Source organism: Leopardus geoffroyi, chromosome B1 (genome assembly GCF_018350155.1).
Source record: "Leopardus geoffroyi isolate Oge1 chromosome B1, O.geoffroyi_Oge1_pat1.0, whole genome shotgun sequence".
Taxonomy (NCBI): domain Eukaryota; kingdom Metazoa; phylum Chordata; class Mammalia; order Carnivora; family Felidae; genus Leopardus; species Leopardus geoffroyi.
In genome coordinates, this window is record NC_059327.1 from 174,245,020 (window position 1) to 174,268,830 (window position 23,811).

At 45.5% G+C, this 23,811-nt stretch overlaps 1 protein-coding gene across 1 annotated transcript in view; it reads left to right on the forward strand.

Annotated features, from left to right (window-relative positions):
- Positions 1–14,071, forward strand: part of RELL1 (RELT like 1) — a 69,738-nt gene extending 55,667 nt beyond the window's left edge. Inside the window, exon 7 of the mRNA XM_045474286.1 lies at positions 12,004–14,071. The gene's annotated coding sequence lies outside the window, so the exon portion shown is untranslated. The remainder of the gene's footprint in view (positions 1–12,003) is intronic.
- The last annotated feature ends 9,740 nt before the right edge of the window (positions 14,072–23,811 follow it).

Sequence of the window (23,811 nt, forward strand, 5' to 3'; positions counted from 1 at the left end):
TCCTTTTGAACTCTATGATTGGGGTGTAGTGAAGGGCCCCCCGGGGGCCTCCCTGATGAGGTCAGGCTGCATTATTTGTAGTCCTTTGCATTGCTGTTCTTTGTTAACTCTCCAGGCAAGGAGAGGATGATGAGAGACTTAAAGGCACTGCCTGTTAGCTAATATTTTTCTCCAGAGCTTGTAATTTTTTCAGGGCAAAATATACATTTTTTTAGAAAGCAAAAAAGTTATCTCAGGTTTTTTTATGTTTATTCTTGAGAGAGAGAGAGAGAGAGAGAGAGAGAGAATGAGCAGGGGAGGAGCAGAGAGAGAGGGAGACACAGAATCCAAAGCAGCCTCCAGGCTCTGAGCTGTCAGCCAGGACCAGACACGGGGCTTGAACCCACAACCTGTGAGATCATGACCTGAGCCGAAGTCGGATGCTTAACTGACTGAGCCACCCAGGTGCCCCAGGGTTATCTCAGGTTTGATGAAAGTCCCTTCATTTGACTCGCTGGCCTTAAAGAGGCCACGTCTAGAAATATATGAGAAGAAACTGTACTTAAGTAGGCATAGATAGGAACACCTGCCTCGATTGTTAGCTGCTGAGCACGTTTCTAAAGGGCAAAAGCAGTACTTGGGTGGGTGCCTGTGTCCCTGTGTGGAAGAGCCTGAAAGTCCCTGCTGAGCCCACCTGAAACGTGGAAGTGGAGGGAAGCTAACACCTGCCCGGGACCTTTCATTGGGAAGAACAGGCAGGTGGAACTGGCCAGATGAGGAGAAAAGCTGAGTGAGGGACAGAGACTTAGATGCAACCTTATGGGTGATAATCTCTCCACACTACAGATGAAGAACCAGGCTCAGAGCGATTACTTTTGCCCAGCTCCCACGTTCAGGCAGTGACAGGGCTTGGAGGGGTAGAAATCCACATTTGATGCTAACATGTTCAGTGGCTTTGGAGTTTGAGGGAGCTTTGCTTTCTCTGAGGGAAAAAAAAAAAGTCCTCCTTCAGTCTCTCAGCCCCGTGCCTCAAAGTAGCGATCATGTCACATTATCTGCCTTCACCAGGCATGGCCTCCTTTTGTCTCCTATGGGGACCCTCTGATGGCATTTGGCTGTTAGAGCTGTGCCTGCATCAGGTTCAGGTCCGTGAGCAATTCTGTTTTCTTACAGGTACGCTAAGATCATAGACTTTGAGTTCTCAGAGGAGCTGTGATTGCCAATTCAGGTCAATTCAGGTACAGTTAGATTTTTTAACAGTATTTATTGAGCCCCTACTATGTGTGAGGCTCTGTGCCAGGCCTTAGGGACATAGAAATGTGGAAGATGGACAGACAAAGGCCATGCTTTCTCGGAGCTTCGGTTCTAGTTTTTATGTAGGACTTTTCTCCCCATGCCTCCTCGTTCCCTCCTGTCAGAGGAGGGAGCTCCTAAGAGGTTATGTATATTGTTCAAGGTCATGCCAGTGATGGATTCCAGAGCCTGGACTTCCTGGCAATTCATTTCCCTCATTGTCTCTGGTGAATTGGTTTTTACAAGAGTTTGAACTTGAATTATTATTATTATTTTTAAAGATTTTGTTTATTAATGTTTTATTTATTTTTAAGAGAGAGAGAGAGACCGAGCATGAGTGGGGGAGGGGCAGAGAGAGAGACACACACAGACACACACACACAGAATCTGAAGCAGGCTCCAGGCTCTGAGCTTTCAGCATGGAACCCGACACCCGGCTTGAACTCCCGAACCGCGAGATCATGACCTGAGCCTACGTCGGATGCTCAACCGACTGAGCCACCCAGTAGCCCCGAACTTGAATTATTTTTTAAGAATTGAGAAATAAGACATGCACACAATAAAATATTCAAGCAGCATAAAAGGCTGCAGGGTGAAAAATAAGTCTCTGAAAACCGTGAATTCTTCACCCAATTTGCAGCCCTTCCTCCTCACTGCAATGAAGTCTTCCCGGCAGGGAGCCATGATTACTGGTGTCCTCTGTCCTTTCAGGAGTATTCTATGCATATACGTGTATATGCAATACACGTGTATGTACAGCTCCCTCTTTTGCCCCTTCCTCCAAGGAGGAAGATGAACATAGATATTTGTCTGCACCTTGCTTGCTGTTGAGGTTGATGGCTAATCGGTCCCGGGGACTGTTGACTTTTTACTCTCCCCCATTGGTTGAGCCCTGCCGAGTGCAAGTGCTGGGCACACTGTTTACAAGTGATGTGCCCTGTTTGTTCCTGGGAGTTGCTCCAAGACATATATGGAGATAATGTGAGGGTTTTGGTGGACCTGCAAACATACTTCGCTGGTCAACGATGACGTTCTTTCAGAGCTCTCCTTCCCCAGCTGTGTGGACAGAAGAGACTGAAATGTATTCTTGAGTATTCTCAGGATTCAGACAATGTGGCGGCCCAGAGGTTTTTCGTGTTGGTTGACTTCCAGTTGCCACTGAAGCAAGCTGTCTGTCTGTGTGTCCCCTGCGTGCTTCTCCCTCCGCAGTGTCTGTTCCAGGGCCCCTCCTATTTTTTGACCGGAAGTTGACCCGCTGACCCCTCAAGAGAACTCAGCTCCTCTCCCTCTGTAGCCTGTCAGTCCTTTGACAGGACTTAAGAAAGAGGGGGCTGTGATCTCTGTCCTTTTCAACACAGAAACTCAGCATTGGTGGCTCCTGGAGACTGGCCCATCCGGACACAGACCTGTGGGGGCTTGACAGAGGCAGAAAATGAAAGGCTTTTGGAGACATTTTTGCCTAGAACTAGAAAGAAAAGGGAATTAATGGTTGTAACTGGGAGTTTTAGTTTTCTTAATTTGTAACTTGAGGCTTTGAATCTACTAACATTAAATAGCTCAAGTAAGTAATAGTGCCTGTTTGCTGGAGGTAGCAGGACATAGGATGCTGAAGGAACCCCACAGCGTACGTTCTGGAATCAGGCTCCTCGTGCTCAAGTTCTGGTCTGTCACTTGTTAGCTGTGTAACCCTGGACAGCTTCCGCCTCTGATGCCTCAGCTTCTCCACCTGTAAAGTGGGAATAATAGTAATAATATCACCTACCTCATAGGGATGTCATTCCCTGGCACTTAGTAAGTGCTAAACCGGCAAATGCTAGATATTATTACTGTATCAGGCAAGCCTTATTTAAACACTTACCAAACTAACGTGTAAAAAATTACTGTTTTTGAGGTTTAAAATTTTTCCTGAGGTGCCGAGAGGCCAGGTTAGACATAGGTGTTGTAGTATTTCACTTGATTCTCATGAAGCGGCTTACCGAAAGCCAGTGGGCTGAACCTCTAGCTCACAAGCCAGGAGAGGCAATGTCTAACTAGTTTGGCTTTTCTTTTTAGAAAGCTACCTGTAGCCAGTATACCTGTTGAATCACAGATGTATTGAGACTAATAGGGAACTGCTGAATTGCATTTAAATAATTCCCTAGTGAACTCTTGTTTTTCCAGATACAGAATAACTTTTTTTTTTTTAAGTTTATTTCTTTATCTTGAAAGAGAGAGAGAGAGAGAAGAATATGAACGAGGGAGGAACAGAGAAAGAGGGAGAGAAAGAATCCCAAGCAGGCTCCACACTGTCTGCACCGAACCCAATGTGGGACTCGATCGCACGAACCATGCGATCATGACCTGAGTTGATTTATCAAGACTTGGATGCCTAACCAACTGAGCCACTCAGGTGCCCCCGTTAGATACAGAATAACTTTTTTTTTTTTTTTTTTTAACGTTTATTTACTTTTTGAGAGAGAGAGACAGAGCATGAACGGGGGAGGGTCAGAGAGAGAGAGGGAGACACAGAATCTGAAACAGGCTCCAGGCTCTGAGCTGTCAGCACAGAGCCCGATGCGGGGCTTGAACTCACGAGCCGTGAGATCATGACCTGAGCCGAAGTCGGACGCTTAACCGACTGAGCCACCCAGGCGCCCCCAGAATAACTTTTGATGTCAGGTACATTTTATTTGGAATAAAGTGCTCTGAATCTCACCATCCCAAAGGGCTGGTAAGTCACAAGTGTTCAGTTATTGTCACTTGGGAAACCCATTGTTGCCAAATATATGAACACATTTAAATTGCTGCGAATATAAGAACTTAGTAAAGAGCAGCCTTCAGACTTTTCAGTAAGATCCAAATCTAATGTCAGAATTTTCTGGGGCGCCTGGGTGGCGCAGTCGGTTAAGCGTCCGACTTCAGCCAGGTCACGATCTCGCGGTCCGTGAGTTCGAGCCCCGCATCGGGCTCTGGGCTGATGGCTTGGAGCCTGGAGCCTGTTTCCGATTCTGTATCTCCCTCTCTCTCTGCCCCTCCCCTGTTCGTGCTCTGTCTCTCTCTGTCCCAAAAATAAATAAACGTTGAAAAAAAAAAAAAAAGTTTCAAAGCTATAAGGAGTGAAAAATTTGTTACTGGTTCTATTCATTCAATAAAGAAGATAATATAATTTGTAGGAATATGTATTTCTTCTCTATGCTACTTAAAAAAGCTATTTACATTTTGAATGGAAAATACCTATAAGCATTTTTATTTCTCCTGAATTGACCCCCATACATTAAAAAGTTGCTCACGGTTGATAACAAAAAGCTAGGGGCACCTGGGTGGCTCAGTCCGTTAAGCATCCCACTTCAGCTCAGGTCATGATCTCGCTGTTCCCGAGTTCGAACCCTGCGTTGGGCTCTGTGCTGACAGCTCAGAGCCTGGAGCTGCTTCAGATTCTGCATGTCCCTCTCTGCCCCTTCCTTGGTCGCGTTCTGTCTCTCTCTCTCTCTCTCAAAAATAAGTAAACATTAAAAAAATTTTATAATAAATATATAGTTGATCCTCATTTCTTGTACAGAGCTAATAAAACTCTTGAAATTTCTTATGGGATGAGAACTATAAAATGTCTTTTGTTTTATGTTAATGAAGTGACTTTGAAAAGCCCCTAGGTAACCAAAAGATGGGGAGGGCTTTGCTAGGGAGCCAACCATCTGATTAGAGGGGTGGAACTCTTAGTACTCCCACTGCACCCCCCACCTCCAGAGAAGGGAGAGGGGCTGGAGGGCAACCAATGGCTAGTAATTTAATGCGCCATCCTTCTGTAATGAAGCCTCCCTAAAAACTCAAAAAGGGAGGGTTCGGAGAGCTTCCAGGTTTGTGAACCAGAACACTTCCACATGCCATTGTGCCGGGCCCCGTGCGTGTCCAAGATCCTAACTCTACAGAAACTCCTTTGTTCGGGGCCTTGGCCTATGTATCTCTTCATCTGGCTGTTGATTTATGTCCTTTAATATCCTTTGTAATAAACTGGTAATCTAGTGAATAAACTCACTTTTAAGCCCTATGAGCCAATCTAGAAAATTAGTTGAATCCACGGAGGGGTTTGTGGGAATCTCTGACTATAGCCAGTTGGTCAGAAGTACAGGTACCAATCTGGATTTGAAATTAGTATCTGAAGCAGAGGGCAGTCCGCTTGTGGGATTGAAGCCTTAACCTGTGGGATCTGATGCTATCATCAGGTAGGTAGAGGTAGGATTGAGTTGAATTGTAGGACACCCATCAGTTGTCTTGAACATTACTTTGTGGTGTGGGAGAAACCCTGCCTACACACACGCACACACACACTGGAGTTGGTTGCAGAACCCTTGCAATGCATGAAAGACACAATGGTCAATGGGAAATGCCCAAACTTCCTAATACTCAAATAAATACAAAGTAAAATAATGAGATTGCTTTTTGCTTTTCTGTTGGCGAAGATGAATGTTAACACTAGCAGTGATGATATAACTTATATTCAAAATGGAACTCTTCCGAGAGTGAAAGGGACACTGTAAATAATTACTCACGTGCATTCAAAGAATAAACATAAGTAAACCGAGACCTCCAGGCCAGCTGGTTCACGTGGTTTCCCTGGTTAGCACTTGATGTTGAAGAGGGTGGAGGGGGATGGGCACTGTCGCATCCCTGAGCGGAGCTGCTTCCTTGGTACAGTAGAGCATTTACTCTCTATCATTAGCTGAAAAAGCAAGTTATAAAATACCCCAGTTTTGTTTAAGAAATGATACACAATGTCTCTCGTCTTGTCTTGGGTTGAAGCTGATCACTTAACACTTCCCTGTATAAGCACCAAGCTCTTTGTGATTTTAGACCGTGTCTTACCTTCTGTCACGCCTGCAGGTGGCCATATGTACACATCTGGCGCTCAGTGGTTTCTTAACAGGTGTGATGCTAGCACACTCATCTGATCATTAAAATAGACGTCCGCAAATGAGCTGAACTCTAGTTCCAAACTATTATGAAGGAAATTAAAAAATGATCCTGGGGCATCTGGGTAGCTCAGTTGGTTAAGTGTCCGACTCTTGGGTTTGGCTCAGGTCACGATCTCACTATCCGTGGGTTCGAGCCCTTCATCGGGTTCCACGCTGACAGCGCAGAGCCTGCTTGGGATTCTCTCTGTCTCCCTCTCTCTCTGCTCCTCCCCTGCTTGCTCACTCTCTCAAAATAAATAAACTTAAAAAAAAAATGATTCTGTGATCCCACAATTTTATAGTTGAGACTGCATCAAATTTTTTTAGTTAATAGTTCAGTGTAAGATTTCTGAGCTATAAAATGTTGTAATTCAGATTGAGTTGCTGAGATTGTTATTAATAGTTGAGTCTTGAAATGCTTCATATCTGTTTCCTCCTCCATTTCTTTGATACAGTTTTTGTCCTCAGCTGACTTTGTAGGGTTGTGTTTGCAGGCTTTGCCCTTTGGAAGTGAACTTAATTCTTGTGGTTTTTATCAGGTGACAAACAGTACTGGGTTTTATCTCCTGGCTTAAACCTTTCTATGTGCATTAAGGCACCTGGTAAGAAAGGGGAGTCCTGGGCTCCAGTCCCCTCAATCCTGACTTCGTAGGTCATGGGTGCAGTCCAAAGAATTGGCAGTTTTTTAAGTAGCATTTGAGTTGCTTCTAAAGAAGGTGCTGCGTGTCATCCTGAGGAACGGCTGACTTAAAGAGACTTCACTGATTAGCTAGTGTACCATGGATCTATCCATTAGTCTGCATTAGCTTTTTATTAAATGTGGAGACTTTATTAAAATAGGAAGGCACTGGGGCACCTGGGTGGCTCAGTGTGTTAAGCGTTCGACCCTTGGTTTCGGCTCAGGTCATGATCTCAAGGTCTGTGAGTTCGAGCCCCGCATTGGGCTCTGCACTGAAAGTATGGAGCCTGCTTGGGATTGTCTCTCTCTCCTTGTCTCTCTGCTCTCCCCCTGCTTGCACTCGCTCTCTCTCTCAAAAGTAAATGAACATTTAAAAAATAGGAAGGCATTAATATTAATTTATAAAATGTAACACACAATTTAGACCAGAGCAAGATTTAAAGGACTGCAAACACCAAGTACCTTCTGGTATCATCCCATTTACCTGCACCGGCTAAGGTGCCCCTCGATGCAGGTAGTACCGCCTTCACATTTTCAGCAAAATGACCTGTGGGCGTATAACCACAGAGTGTTCAGGAGAGCCTAGTAGAAGGTAATCCTTTAATTAGGAAGTTAGAGGGGCGCCTGGGTGGCTCAGTCGGTTGGGCGTCCGACTTCAGCCAGGTCACCATCTCGCGGTCCGTGAGTTCGAGCCCTGCGTCGGGCTCTGGGCTGATGGCTCGGAGCCTGGAGCCTGTTTCCGATTCTGTGTCTCCCTCTCTCTCTGCCCCTCCCCCGTTCATGCTCTGTCTCTCCCTGTCTCAAAAATAAATAAACGTTAAAAAAAAAAAATTTAATTGGGAAGTTAGAGTCTCGAAGGGTCACAGATTACTGGTGAAAGATCACGTATGTGTTGCTGTAGGACTTTGAGTATGAATATTACTGTTCTAATCTTAGCTCTGTTTCTATAAACAACTTGCCCTCTCCATTTCATTGAAATGTGTTCTAGGAAAGTCTTAATCCAGCTCTGCGATGCTGGAGCCTTGTATCTGTTCATGTCATGCCATGTTCCAGGTGCACTTTTGATGCTCTCAGGGTCTGAGCCTCTGCGGGTTCCTGTGTAGCTACGATGAACTAGAAGAGCCGCACTCTCCCTAGAGAGTGGCCGGGCCAGGTTTCCAGTTTCTGCGCTTCCCGTCTGTTGCCCCCCACACAGGTGGGGAACAGGAAGTGAAGGAACCGGAAGATCTCGGTGACGCTGTGGCTGCTCCCGTGGGGACTGGTGTGCCAGTGCAGCGTGGGGGTGAGTGGGTGGGCTCCCAGGTCTGACTGCATGGCATACAACTGCTACCTCACCATTCTTAATTGTGTGGCTGTGGGCAAGTTATTGAACTTGGAAGCCTCCGTTTCTTCCTGTGAAAATGGGGATCGTCCTTGACTCATGGAGTCATTGGAAAGATTGAGTTAACGATTCTAGAATACCAAGCGTGGCAGTGCCTGGCACATGGAAAACACTCTGTAAATGTCAGCTACTGTTATTATTAATCAGATTGTGTTTTCCTTCCTTAACTCCCTGTCCTTGGAGGTCTTAGTGTTCAGTGTCCATGTTTTTTAAAACATGTTTCTATTTTTTAAAGGGACCAGCTGTTGTTTTTCTGGAGAGTCCTTTTTTAACAAGGTACATGTACGTCCTAATTGAAGATGTGCTGTATTGTGGCTTCCGTGGAACCATAATATAATAATGGAATTAGGGCTTTATCTTTATAATTAGAATGACCTCTTCCTTCTTTCCAGATAAACCTTTTCTGATCTCTCTCCATCAGGCTTGTTTTATGAGGGGAAATGGTCACGCTGGGGATTTCCCCATCGTCTTTTCGTTGTAAGGAAGTTTTGCTGAACTTCTTTCAGCTTGAGCACTCGTATGTGAGCCAGTAATCACCAAATTATCCCCAGAGAGAGAAAAGTCTGGCTTGTTACTGTGGTAGGGTCCCCTGGTGATGGGAACGGAGAATAATGGGTGGGCGGAGGGTTTTCTCACAGTCCACCGACTGCTGCTGGCCCACCCATGGTGTCTGACCGCTGTGAGACCTCAAGGAAGGCACCTTTTAATGTTAATGTGCTGTGTTGGAGAAATAGCATTTAAAAGTATGTGTTTGTTTCTCCACACGAATGTATTCACTACTGGAGGATGCGGTGAGAAGAAATTTAGCAATGTGGAAATGCGCCCGTGACACAGCCCCACACGTGAGTTCACAGCTGGAAATGTACAAGCCCTAGAGGGGGTGGCGTCTTCTTTGCCCGAGATGGTCATTCTGATACAAGAGGTCTTTACCTGGAAATGGAGAGCCTCTGTACTGGTGGAGTGCCTTCTTTTTTTTTTTTTAAATTTCTTTTTTTTTTTTTTCAACGTTTATTTATTTTTGGGACAGAGAGAGACAGAGCATGAACGGGGGAGCCATCAGCCCAGAGCCCGACGCGGGGCTCGAACTCACGGACCGCGAGATCGTGACCTGGCTGAAGTTGGTCGCTCAACCGACTGCGCCACCCAGGCGCCCCGCCGTCTTTTCATAAACACGTGTTTTTGAAGAGGGAGAGCCCAGAAGCGCGTATCAGTGCCGGGTAGCTTTAATAGAGTTTTTAGAAAGGTTAACTTTCCTTTTCCGGTTTAGTGTCGGCTACTAGTATTGAGGACGTTAAGCAGCAAATTGTATCTTTCGCTTCCTCTCTCAGACTGCATCTGGTACAATTTTAACCAGCCACAAAATGCAGCCGTTGAAGCCAGCATGATAGTTTAGGGCAGTTGGATGACGGTAACGATCATACTAGCTAGTCTTGGGGAGCGTACTGACTGCTGGCCCTGTGTTAAGCATCGTGTGCTTTTGCAAAACCACCAACAACCCTTTGAGGAAATGCTCCAGAGCGGCCCAGGGTTCCCCAGGTAGTCACAGGGGGCTGGATTAGAGTCTAGGGGTCTGGATTCAAATCCAGGCCTCTGGCTCCAGATCCTGCCTTAGCCCAGCCCTCAGTCATGCCCACTGTTTGTTCACAGTCGGTGACATCGTACAAAGAATTCTAAGTTGGAAGTTTTCCTATATTGGATCGAAAATGCTTACTGTGATGAAACGTTGCATTCCAGGCCCTTGCATTCCTTGCCCTTGACCTCCTTGTTTCCCTTGATGCAAAAAAATTTAGGTCTAAGGGAGCAGAAGATAAAAGGAGGAGACATAAAAATAGTTGACTCCCTATATTGTAGACAATGACCTAGTTTGTAGTTTAGTTTCGAAATTTTGCTCCTACTTTTTACTGTTTTGTCTTTTAGGACCATTTTTCTATTTCTCCATCTTTGCCTTTTCTACCTTTTCCCTTGCCAACATCTTTCATATTCATCAACTCTCAAATGCAAGTATTCCCACGCTTGCCTTTGTTCAGTGCTACAGTACAGATCCATGGTTTGGCCGTGCTAGGCTGTAGCTATGCAGGGCAGGGAATTCTTGTTTTCCTGTATAATCAAAAACTCCAGAGGTGCCTGGGTGGCTCAGTCAGTTAAGCGTCTGCCTCTTGATTTTAGCTCAGGTCAGGATCTCATGGTTGGTTGTATGATTGAGCCCCGCGTCCTGCTCTGCCCTGAGTGTGGAGCCTACTTAAGCTTCTCTCTCTCTCTCTCTCTCTCTGCCCCTCCCTCCCCTCTCAAACAATAAATAAAATAAAACATACGAAAAAAAGGCAGGGGCGCCTGAGTGGCTCGGTCAGTTGAGCGCCTGACTTCGTCTCAGGTCATGATCTCGCGGTCTGTGAGTTTGAGCCCCACATGGGCTCACTGCTGTCAGTGTGTAGCCTGCTTCAGATCCTCTGTCCCCTTCTCTCTCTGTCCCACCCCGCTCATGCTCTCTCTCTCAAAAATAAATAAAACACTAAAAAAAAAAAAAAAAGAAAACCCTCTAGGGGACAGTGTTTTACTTCCTTTTTAGCTAAGGAGAGAAGGATCCTTTACCCAAATCTTTTCATTTGGGCAATCTCTCTCTCTTTTTCTTTCTCTTCTCTCTCTCTCTCTCATAATTATTATGAATACTGTAAATTACAGTATTACAGAAGAGGATAATATGGATACTGTTAGATCTTGAAGAAGGAGCTATAAGTACAAAGTAACATTTAAATTAAGATGCCTCTTGAGTTTTATTCTTCCTATTCAAGTTGGTTTCATCTGGGTGGTTTTTTTTTTTTGTTTGTTTGTTTTTTGTTTTTTTGGTGTTTGCAGGCAGAGGGGAGAATGCTTCATTCCCTAACCTGGTATACGTTTGCCTATGTGATATGTGTGTTTCAACACACACAGGCAGAACTAGAATCTCAGTCATGTCCTAAGTTTTCCCAGCCTGCAAAACCGGAACGTACACGGGCATATAACTGTCACTTGGAGATGTTTGTAAAAACAACAACAGAAAACAGCCTTGAAAAATAGAAAACTGTTTTACAAGTTTATCAGGGGCTTCATCTGTAATATAAATGTAGACATTGACACGGACGGACCAGTTGTTAGAACTTAAAGACACAATGCAGCCCTCGAGCTATAATGAACACCTAGGATTGGGCCCTTTCATCATTGTGTTCTTATTTGCCCAGTGAAATCCCAGCCAAGATGCCTTGTGTGCCCAGTAGAGACCCAGAGTTAACTCTGTCTGGTGCCGCTTGGGAAAGACACCTTATCTGATACATAGAAGTTTCGTTGTGACTGAACACATTCGTCCTACTGCTCGTACTTGGCAGAATGTGGCTGAGGAGTTAAAGAGCACGGTCCTGAGAAGAAGTGATACACGACTTGGGGGAGAATGCCCGACCAGCCCTTCACTGTAGAAACTCCTGTTGAAACAGACTGGTACCCTTAGTCTACTGTGGTTCTCAAATTCTCTTCTTTCTTGGTTTATAAAACCTCGATAATGAGGTCCTTTTGAAATTGTGGTACTTACATTTCTTTAGACTGAATTCTAGAAGAAATGGAATAATGGTCCCGGGAAGGAACACAGTGGGGTGGGGTGGGATTGGGGTCAGGATTGATTACAATTCCTCTGTGTTTTTAAATATCCACACAGGTTAATATGTGATAGGATGTTTACCTCCCGGAAAGCCTTACCTTTTTGTTTTCTCTTGCAGGGGTGACTTTATTTGAAGAGTTTTAAGACACTGAGGACTTACAAGATAAGAAATTGCTTGGGGAGGTTTTTAAAATTTCTATAAAGTTTCTATTGTGGAGTCTGCAGGCATATGGATAGAAGCTCCAAGGGAATATTGTGCTGTGCTGGATACAGAATTCAGTTTGCTTTGAATCAAGTTTTGGGTTTAAAAGTCTGATGGAAAATGTATTGCATTTCCAGTGAAGAAAAGAGCTCATTTAAGAACTTTCCCAACCACCATACCTCCCCATCTCCCATTACTGGCCTTGGTGTACATTTTGCAGTTTTTCCTGTATGATCACTGTGTGTAGGGGAACTATTCGTGTGCAATCGAGTCGATGCTTGGGGGTGTTTCTGTGTGTGTGTGTGTGCATGTGCGCATGCACACATGCACATCTGTGCATACGCACACTCTTGTCGCCACCCGTGGATCTCATTTTGCAACTGGTTACAAGAAGATCCTCTGAGAGCTTCACTGTTCCAAGAGATAAAGATGAGGCTTTGGTGGTGAAAGGTCCTTGCAGATCATCTGGCCTCATCCTGAGAAACTGGCCCCCCAAGACATCATGGAGTCAGATGGCACCAGATGCCAGACTTTGGATTCCTGGACCAAGGACTCCGCATTGACTCCTGCCACCACCGTGCCACTCCCAGGTCACTTACAAAATATTGAGGGCGTTTTTTTTTTTTTTTTTTTTTAACTTGCACTAAGCAATTCTTATTTAGTCTGTCGAATAAAGGGGGGAAATAGTTTAAGGTGTCTAAAAACAAAACACAAAAATGCTTGTTTTGACAACCTGGGGACAAAATAACACAAAAACACCCGACTTCTGAGGCAGGATGGGCCCGTACCTTCCTCTGGCATGTTTTCCTTGGGCTTTTCCTATTTTCCATCTTCTAACCGATGCGTGTTATTTAAAAGACTCTTAATGGTTGCATTTCCCCTGTAAGCCTGGAAAACCTCACTTTTATTTATTATTATTATTATTTTTAGCTTTGTAGTTTATGAAACACCTGCAAGAACCGGGGCGGAGTTAGTAGCACATTTATGATAGGCGTGGGCCCGGGGCCAGGAGCCCAGAGACCTGTCTTCAGTGTTGGTGTGATGGATGCCCCGGGGCACTTCCTTCATCTCAGCAGAAAGAGCCTCTTTCTCACTTCACTCCCAAGAGGATTTCAATAAAAATGTAGTGTAAACTATTCCCCAGAAATATGCTCATTCCATTCTGTTTCCGGCATCGAAATGAAAAATTCCCAACCTTTGAAATGAATGGTAGGTTCGATTTCATGTGATTTTTTTTTTTTTTTTTTTTAACTGACAACTAATAAGAGCTGTGTGTGCATATGTAACACACAGTGGACTAGAGGAGGTCAGTATGGAAAAAAGATTCCACTGAGGTCCAGCAAGGAGCGATATAGGAATTCTGGGGGTGTGTGTTAGTGTAAATACTCTAGGTGCAGTCTAGACCAATAGTTTTAGTTTTTAAAAATAAAGCACCGTTTTTGGCTTTAAAAATATCACGCCCTCAACTGGTGAGGAATAAAATGTAAGATATTCTTCAGCTTTAATTATTTTTAAATTTTCAGGTCAGAGCACTTTTTTTATAGCAATACAACAGGCAAGAGAATACTCAAACATATTTAAAATTGTGTTTATACCAAGAGTACGTTTTAAATATTTTCTAATACTTGAGCAGTTTTTGTCTGGCCGGCTTCCAAATATGCCAAAAGTTATGCATTCAATGTGTTAACACATAAGCTTTTTACTAATAATTCTTAAGTGTTCCCAATGCAACTGATGTTTACAGGGCTTGTGTTTTTCTTCCTTCTTTAGAAGGATCGGGGTCCACAACAAACTTACTGTACAAAACACTAACGATGGGCTAACTTCTGGTGTAACGCGTGAGTTGGCTACGACCTTGATGTAAAAATTTGTAAAGGAAATTTTGCACCGTTTTGAGTGTCAGATGTATTTTTAACTGTCTGGTTTGTACTTTTACGACTTTTGTACTACCAAAACAGAGTTAAAAATAAAAACGTTGAACACATTGTGTGGTGTTTGAACGGTCGAGCTGTCGGTGCCCCGGGGGCCCTGAAAATGTGACGGGAGCGGTAAGGCTCGTGTGGCGCTTGGCTAGCGCCGTGCCCGATTTCTTCGGTCTGAATTGACCTGTGATGATTTGCCTGACTCTCCCCGCTGGATTTCAACCCCTGCTTCTCCCCAGCAACAGCCCTCCCCAACCCTTGATTATTTTTAAGATGTAGAGATCACTCAATATACAGAAGAGTTGCAGTGTCGGTGCAAAGAGTTTCTGTGTGCCCTTCACCCCGTTTCCCTCTATGTCAGCATCTTACGTCACTGGAGACCAGTGATCCAGACTAAGACATTAACGCGGGTACAATGCTACTGGTGAAGCCACACCAGTCGTTCCAATAGTGTCCTGGGATCACTCACTGCCTTTGGTCGTCTGGTCTCCTCTGAGCTGTGATCGTCCCTCATCTCTTTTCTTGGGATTTATGATCTTGATGCTTTACTCTGTACCATTCTGTTATTTTGCAGGATGCCCTTCAGTGTAAGTTGGCCAGTTGTTTCTCCTGACTGGATGGAGGGTCCGTGTTCCGGGAAGGATCCGATGTGCCTTTCCCACTGCATCACAGCAGGGGGGCGTGATGTCCGTACAGATTACTAGTGATGTTAACTTCCATCCTTTGGTCAAGGCGACAGCCATCAGCTTTCACTTTGGTAAAGTCACCATTTTTTCCCTGTCGCAATTAACATTTGAGAGGAGAGCCTTTGAGCTGAGGCAGGTATCCTATTTCCACTTAAGGTTTCACCCATTAGTTCTACCATCTGTATTAGTTTCTTAGGGCTCGTGTAGCAAATTTCAGGGTGGCCTGAAACCACAGAAATTTATTCTTTCCCCGTTTAGAAGTCCAGAAGGCTGAGACTGTGGGGTCTGCAGCGCTCCTTCTTTCCGAAGCCCCTGAGAGAGAGTGTGTTCCATGCCTCGTTCCTAGCTGCTGCTCGTTGCTAGCAATCCTCAGTGTCCCTTGCTCTGTGGCTGCTCCCCTCCAAGCTCTGCCTCTGTCTTTCCACGGCCGTCTTTCCTGCGTGTGCCTCTGTCCGCTCTTCTCATGAGGACGCCAGTCGTTGGATTTAGGACCCACCATAGTCCTGTGCTTCATTTTAACTTGATTATATTTGCAAAGGCCCTAATTTCAAGTAAGATCACATTCGCAGGCATCAGGTGTCAGGACTTCAACACGTTTTTTAGGAAACACAATTCAAGCCACTACACCATCCAGTGGTGGATCTTGCCTGCAACAGTAATCACTGTGATCGGGGGCTCTTTCAGGTTGGTGCCTGTGTCCTTTTGATAGGGTTCCGTGCTCTTTATTTCTCCCTCCTTCCCTCCTTCCTTCCTCCCTGCATCCCTCCCTCTTTCTTTCTCTCCCTTCCTTCCTCCCTTCCTCCTTCCCTCTTTTCTTTTCCTTCCTTCCTTCTTCCCTTCCTTCCTTCCTTTCTTCCTTCCTTCCTCCTTCCCTCTTTTCCTTCCTTCCTTCTTCTCTTCCTTCCTTTCTTCCTTCCTTCCTTCCTTCCTTCCTCCCTTCCTACCCCCCTCCCCTTCTGCCTCCCTCCCTCTCTTGATCCCTTCCTTTTTCTTTTACCCTTTGGCCCATTCTCACTGGTGGAACCACAAGAGGCTCCAGACTCATCTTGTCACCTTGTATTTCCCTTGTCTCAGCCCCAGAATTGACCAGCAATCAAGGAGCCCTGGTTCCTCTTACTGTACAATTGGGTGTAGAAATAAAGCTCAGGACAGTGGGTGTGCTCACTGAAGCAGAGGCATCCCTGCTTCTAGGCTTCTATGTGTATAACACACCCACACCCACACCCACTTCTGTTCCTTTCTGTATATATCTTTAGAACAAGCATAAGCTGGGACCGGCATTCTGACTGCAGCCTAGCTCTAAGAGCTCCTTCCAAACGTCCTGCTCTCCTCCTCCAGGGAGGAAACCTGGCTCTTACTGTCTGAAATATTTGTACCCAGGGGGTGCCTGGGTGGCTCAGTCGGTTAAGCATCTGATTCTTGATTTTGGCTCAGGTAGTGATCTCACGGTTCATGAGTTCGAGCCCGCACTGGGCTCTGTGCTGACAGCATGGAGTCTGCTTGGGATTCTCTCTCTCCCTGTTCCTCGCTCAAAAATAAATAAACTATAAAATGTTTGTCTGTAGTTGTTCAATCCTAGCATACATATAAGGTAGTCTGAATATATAGCCCTGGGAGGAACAAATTGCCATCGAGAGCACAGTGTGTGTGGACAGCTCACTTAATGTTTAGCCTTACAGCCTCCAGCCCTGTGCACAGGTGCTTAGGTCGGCTCCTTTGTCCCCCACCCCTCAGCGTGGTCACGTGATTCAGTTTTAGCACAGAGTCACTTGTCATCGTCTGTGTTCCGTCTTTCCTTTATGTCCTGGTTAGAATTTTTAAAATTAATAATGCGGCAGAGTTCACTGTGGTGCCTCATTGGATTTGGATTTTGAATTTTCATGGGATTTTGTTGTTGCCTTGAAAACAAGATGACCAATAGTGGCTTAGGTTAAGAAAGTGGAAAAGCTGGTTTCATCGTTTTCACTTCCCCCAAACCAAGAACTCCAGAATGTATGCACTAGGGAGAATGTGAGAAATTTCCTCCAAATTCTTTCTTTTTTTTTTTAAGTGTATTTTTATTTATTTTGTGGGTGAGAGAGAGAACAGTCATGAATTGGGGAGGGGGAGGAGAGAGAGAGAGAGAGAGAATCCCAAGCTGACCCCACACTGTCAGCGCAGAGCCCAACGCGGGGCTCGATGTCACAAACCGTGAGACCGCGACAGAAGCCCAAACCGAGAGATGCTTAACCGACTGAGCCCCCCACCCCGGTTGGCGCCTCCAAATTCCTCATCTTACAGTCGAAAGGGGTCACTGGGGATGATGGTTTTTGTTCTTGGCTGGTCAGCCTTTGATTCTCCAGCACAGTGCAGCGCAGAATGGCCCGGCCGAGTCACCCGGCTTTCGTGTCTTTCTCCGCGTCAGGGGAGCGACGAGCATGCGGACGTGCGGCCCCTGTGGCCCGTCTGTGGGACGTGGAGACAGAGCACCAAGCTGGCAGTTCCACCTTGAACGGTTCGTTCAGCTCGGTCCCAGTCCCAGGTCCTGGGTGGATTTGCCAACTGTCCGCGGCCTTGTTCGCTCCTGCGAATCTATCCGGAAGTCTCAGGCGCCTTCCACCCTAATCTGGTGTAAGAGAAAGGTTAGGGACCTTCCGTCTTTCCACTGAGGACAGCACGATGTTGAAGGCTTGGAGGTGGGGTCCCACGATTCAGTCCTGGTCACTGGGGGGGTTCGGCTGTGGTCAGAGGGGGGCTGTTTTGCACCTGAGGTCCTGCCGCTTCCCGGATCCTCTGACCCCTGGAAAGTTTATGGAACAGGTTGTTTCTACCTAGGGCTTCCCTTGCTCATTCCTCACCTTCCCAGAACCGTTCTTCAGGACTGCTCTTAGGTCTTCCCGGGGCACCCCCATTGTAGCTCCAAAGACCTGAAAGGACAGCCGGGACTTACCTGTCTCTGGCATTCTGTGGCAGCCCAGCTGATGTCCCCCTGCCTACTCCAATCGGCTGGGAAGTCCAGACCTGCCGGGTTTCTGCCTGGCGCAGAGCTGGCACCCGCCCCCCCCTGCTGGCCACATGGGAGAACTGCAGGGAGCCTGGTTCCTAAGGCCATGTGTTGGTCTGTCCTTCCAGGGCCTGGTGCAGAGAAGGCGTTCATGATCATTTGCTTACTGAATAAACAAACAAAAGTCCACCTTTAAAAATGCAAGAAGGCCATTAGCTATTTTATGAGAATAAAAATTCAAGTTTGGGTTTGGCCTAACCCATTTTCTGACTCTGCCAGCTTGACCTTATTTTCTTTCTCATCAGAAACCTGGGATCTCACGTCCCTGCATGTGTGAGCTGGAGTGCTGCCAGGAATAACTGAGTTCCAATTTGGAAGAAACCCCATGCCCTGAGTCCCGTCGGGGAAGTGGTGTGACTTGAAGCAGTGTGGTCGGGGAGGGATAGCCCAGGCTTTGCTGTTGAGTTTCTTTTTTTTTTTTAATTTTTTTTTTAACGTTTATTTATTTTTTTGAGACAGAGAGAGACAGAGCATGAACGGGGGAGGGGCAGAGAGAGAGGGAGACACAGAATCCGAAGCAGGCTCCAGGCTCTGAGCCATCAGCCCAGGGCCCGACTCGGGGCTCGAACTCAGGGACCGCGAGATCATGACCTGAGTTGAAGTCGGACGCTTAACTGACTGAGCCACCCAGGCGCCCCTGTTGTTGAGTTTCAAGGCTGGCTCTGCTACTCACTGCTGTGTGACATTGGGAAAACTGCCTTACCTTTCTGAGCCGCAATTTCCTCATCTGGTAAATGACCTATCTCGCAGGTCACTTATTAAAGAGGTAGATGAAGTGTACAGAGCGCCTTCCACGGCCTCGTGTCCACCCTGACTGCGGGTGCTGCCGTTGTGAGCCACCACACGCGGTCACTGGGTAAAGCGTCTGGGTGCCTCTGTCCCACCACAGCTGATTAACGTGGCCTAGGAAGTGGCCCAGCACACAGCTTTGTCCAAGAGTGGAGCTGGAGCAGGAAGTGTCTTGCTCGGAAGCTGAACCATGGTTAGAGTTCGGAGCCTCACAGAAGAGCCACGGAATAGAGAAGGGTCCAGGTTCTGAGGAGGCAGGGGTACAGGGGGAGGAAAAGGATCTGAGGATGACGAGGCAGCGTGTGCGGGGACAGCTGAGACTCTGTCAGCCCAGCACCGCTCCTCTCTGGGAATGATGCCTCCCCCTTTGCAGAACCCTTCGTCTCCCTGTTAGAAGCTAGCCACGTGCCTGACACCTCTGACCGCAGCCAGACGCGGCTGAGGTGGGCACAGGACCCTCATCGGTGACCTGGACAAATGCAGGTCCTCTGGGATGTTTGCCAAATGGGAGCTGGAGAAGGTGGCTTATTTTTCTGGGGGCTGAAGCTGTGGGCTCAGGGGCTGGTGGAGGCCATGTGTCCTGCCATGTGGACACAGGTCTGGGGAAAGGAAGAGACATTCATTCCAGTTGTGCCACATTCACACATGCAGAGGGAAGAGAGGCCGTCCTGTTTGCTCTCAAGCCCGGGGCCCCGTTGTCCCTGAAGATAAGCTGCCCTTCTGGGTTTTATGGACATTCCAAGGACATTCCTCTTTCGTCTTACCTCGTTTGGGTTGAGTTTCTATCGCAACAACAACAAAACCCCATGACTAATGCACTTATTCACGGAAAAATAGATACAGGAGGAGTTATAGAGCCACATGGCTAGTGAGGCCCTGGCATCCAGCCCTAAAACTGAGATTTCCCCGAGCTGCCTTGGATCCGTGGCCAGGCGGCCTGGCCATCGTGTGGGGGTTTCTGTTCCGAAATGCCCTTGCAAACCCTCTGCCCTTGATTGCTTTAGGATAACCTCCCTTAAGAGCACAGGTTTGGCCTTCGGATCCCTCTGGCCATCTGTGACCTTAAATTCTTTGGACCTCAATCTTCTCACTGTAGAGCGAAGATAACATGTGCCTTTTAGGGTGGTTGCAAGGATTCTGTGAACGTGGGGGTGTGATGCACTTAGCCCAGGGCCAGGTACAGCCAGTGCTGACTCAGTGAGCTGCCTCAGAATTGCCAAGTTCAGATTCTCTTCAGTGAAATAAGTGACGGAATGATGAAGAGTTAGGCCATTTGAGAGTCGGTTCTTGACGTTTCTTCCATATTCACTTTGCTCAACATTTTAAGATGAACTTGGGGTGGGGGTTGGGTTAGGGGGGTAGGAGGGCCCCGGTCGAAGAGGGAGCCATGATATCTCTTGGTCCTGACATTCTCTTGACACCAGGTTAAATACCTTGAGTTAAATACCAATCTCTTTGCCCTGATATTGAATGGCCGCAGATACACAAGGGTTTGTTCTTTCTGTGTTTGTTCAGGCTGTCATTTAATCTTATCGCTCTTCCGATAAGACCTGAATGTACCGTGGTCATCCCGGTGAGTTTAAAAAGAACGTGATTTCTTCTTATTTGCAAGTGGATCTAGCTGAGAAATGATAGGTTAACATGTGTTTGGGATCCATAACATTACACCCAAATCACAAAATTTATGGGTTTGCTGACTATGAATGAATATCTTAATGTTGATGAAATCCAACAAAAAACAAACCAAACAAATCCTCTGAAATAACAAACCGACCCTTACCAAGCCTCCCCAGGTTTCTGTCTTGCATTAAGTGCATTTTATTTTATAAAAACTTAGGGGAAGGAAAGATAAAAGAAATAGGTCAGTTTTAAGGTCATAAATATTCACTTCAAACACAGTATGACTTAAATTCGCTAACCCAGCATAAATTACTGTGCCCTACAATAGTTAAATGATGAAAATAAAGAATAATCATGAGAATAAAAAATACACTAAATGTGAAGTGCCCTCAGGTGCATTTTTGCCTTGAGATGATCGTTCATGATATAGGCAGAAAAGGATTTACTCAGTTTAGAAAGTGTCTAAAATTATTAGAAGTGGTTGGAGCATCTGGCTGGCTCAGGTGGTAGAGCATACAAATCTTGATCTCGGGGGTTGTAAGTTCGAGCCCCCACATTGCGCGTAGAGATTACTCACAAAAATAAAAGAAAATCTTAAAAAAAAAAAAAAAAGCAAAAACAAGTGGTTCACAGCAATCAAGGTTTTGGGTGTTACAAAGAAAGGGTGGTCGGTGTGAGATGACTTGCACTGGGTAATAAAATCACATCTAACATTTATTACTTACTTCATGCTGATAAAGTGGAAGCACGTTATCTCAACGTAAGTCTCATTAGGGCCCAGAGGGAGACAAACTGAGGACAGGAATCTCAACACACATTGTACTGGCCATTCCTGAGGCAGACATGCAGGGCCATGGGTCCACCTCCTACTTTGTAGGATAAGAAGCTTGTGGTCCTGTGATCATTTAAAAACAAGTATCATTGACAGTAGACAGTCTTAGAGACTGTAATGTATTAAGGCCTTGACTAATTTTTCAATTCTTTATTAAAATCTTCCTCAGAACCAGAAAATAACCTTTCTTGAGCAACCGGCAATCCATATAATTTTACTTTTTCGAAATGGCATTGTCTTTCTCTCCACCATTTTGTTTGAAAGTTCCCTCACTTTTCAGATCTCAGATTCATTTCATTGCTGTGATTGTTGTGTTCCTTGAGATCATGGAGACCAAAGGCTTTGTTTTCCTAGAAATTTCATATTTTGATTTAGTCTTTTGTTTGTTCGTCTGACGGCAACATGGCTGTCTCCACAAGGAGGCTGTATTTTGTATTCCTTAAAAGGACCAGCTTGTTCAATCTGGATTCAGTTGAGATTCTGGGTGACCATGGACGAATTATACAGCTTTTTGAGCCTCCATTTCCTCATCTGTGAAATGGGGGATAATCATACGTCCAACTCATGAGGTCATGGTGGACCTAAACACGATGATGCATACGCAGATCTTAGATTGGACTGAATGCTTAATAAATGGTCATTTTGAAAAAAAGTTAAGTCATATTTGCACCTATAAAAAACCAATACCTGTAACTTGATGGCTCCCATAAATCAGCACTGAATAGGATTTCTGTATCAATAATTGTATGATTTGGCAACTTATTTTGAAATGGTGTCTTTGCTGATAAACTTTCCTTGATATGAATTTTTTTCTCTATAACATTTTAAATACTGTAACACTCCCTTGGTTTGTCTCCCGGCTAATGGCTGAGGTCAGGAAGATCTGAGAGCCTATGATCGTGTGGCTTTGTAAATGGATAATTTAAAACTTTGGATTCCTTTCTAAGCATTGAAATTTAAGACAGGGAGAGCACGTTCATTAATGGGAAGAGACCAACAACCCTCTTTGGCCTGTGAGATTGTCCTTTTTTATATAAGCGCCAAGGTTTACATGCGCCATTATCCACAGCTTTAGGACTATTTTGGGGGAATGGAAAGGGTGAGTAGGAGCTGAAAATGAAATTATTTTTGTGATGTTTTTTAAAAATTTTTTTTTTTCAACATTTATTTATTTTTGGGACAGAGAGAGACAGAGTATGAACGGGGGAGGGGCAGAGAGAGAGGGAGACACAGAATCGGAAACAGGCTCCAGGCTCTGAGCCATCAGCCCAGAGCCCGACGCGGGGCTCGAACTCACGGACCGCGAGATCGTGACCTGGCTGAAGTCGGACGCTTAACCGACTGCGCCACCCAGGCGCCCCTTTGTGATGTTTTTTAAAGTTGGTAACTGATGTCAAGAGAAAATGTTACGGTTCTGCTTTCCAAATAGTGAGATCCTGACAAAACAAATACTCTAATTGGCCTGTCCCCCAGCTGGCTTGCTCATATTGGTTGGGAGCGTATAGTTTTGATAAGGTAGATGAGTAAAATACTTTGTCCGCTTTCTGGCCTCTAGGTCATATTTTACCCTAGTTTTATATTAACTACTCCAAAATGCTTAAAAGCAGAAAATACAGAATTTCCTACAAAATCAGGCTCAAAAGGTGAGGACAAATGGTAGCAGATGAGTGGTATTGATGGTGTATGTTTTCACATCTGCTTCGTATGGCTGAGTGTGCATTCTAGGTGTGTGATCATATGCATGTGTATGCTGTATATATTGTCAAAAATCTCACTCCAATTTTGTCTATTTACAAAGTGTTTTTACAGATAGTTCATTTGGGCTTCTAAATCAGTGGTTTTCAAAGTGGATTTTACATAACCCAGGGGTATGGGAAGAAAATATTAAAACTTGGATAGTTAGGGCACCTGGGGGACTCAGACGGTTGAGCGTCTGACTCTTGATTTCGGCTCAGGTCATGACCCCAGGGTCGTGGGATCATGGTCATGACCCTAGGGTTGAGCCCCGTGTTGGGTTCCATGCTGAGTGTGGAACCTGCTTGGGATTCTCTCTCTCTCTCTTTCTCTCTCTCTGCCCCTCTCCTCTGTTTGCACACACACTCTCTCTAAAAAAAAAAAAAAACCAAAACCAAAAAAAAAACTTTTATATTTAATTGTTATCCCATCTTAATATTGCTTTGTCCTGACCGTAGATTTAATTGTAAATGTGCTCCTATTAGGGGTATGAGCGCAAACTTTTTTTACTGGCAACTGCTGCAAGATCAAGAAGATGTGGCAATTCCTAGTATATAGTCTTAGTGCTTCGCCATATGTGGCTGGAAAGTCACCTGCATCAACCTATACATACGCCAGGTCCCCACCCAAGACCTACTGAGTTCAAATCTCTGGGAGGTAAGAGTCAGAAATCGGCTGTTTGGAAACAAGCACACTGAAAATTGGAGAGTGTCTGCTTTCAACTTGGGAGGTAGGAGTCACTCCCATTTTACAGATGGGGAAACTGAGGCTCCGGAAAGTCAAGAAATTTAAACCCAACGTCATACAGCGAGCAAGAGGCGTGGGCTGATTCCACCCCCATTTTTTTTAGGATTACAGGGGTGCATGAGTGCTTGGTACATGCCACATGATCATAACCTCTGAGACCTGAAGGTCATGATGCATGGCTGCAGGTGGTTAACTGAAGAGCCGACCCCCATGGGCTTTCTCCATCGCTAGAAGCCAAGAGAAAAGTGACATCTGAGTCTTGTTATACAAATACACATCCTTTCTTTCTCCCTCAGGATTTTAAAGATTAGGTTCAAAATGAGTGAAAAATGTGGTCAGCCAAGTTTCCCA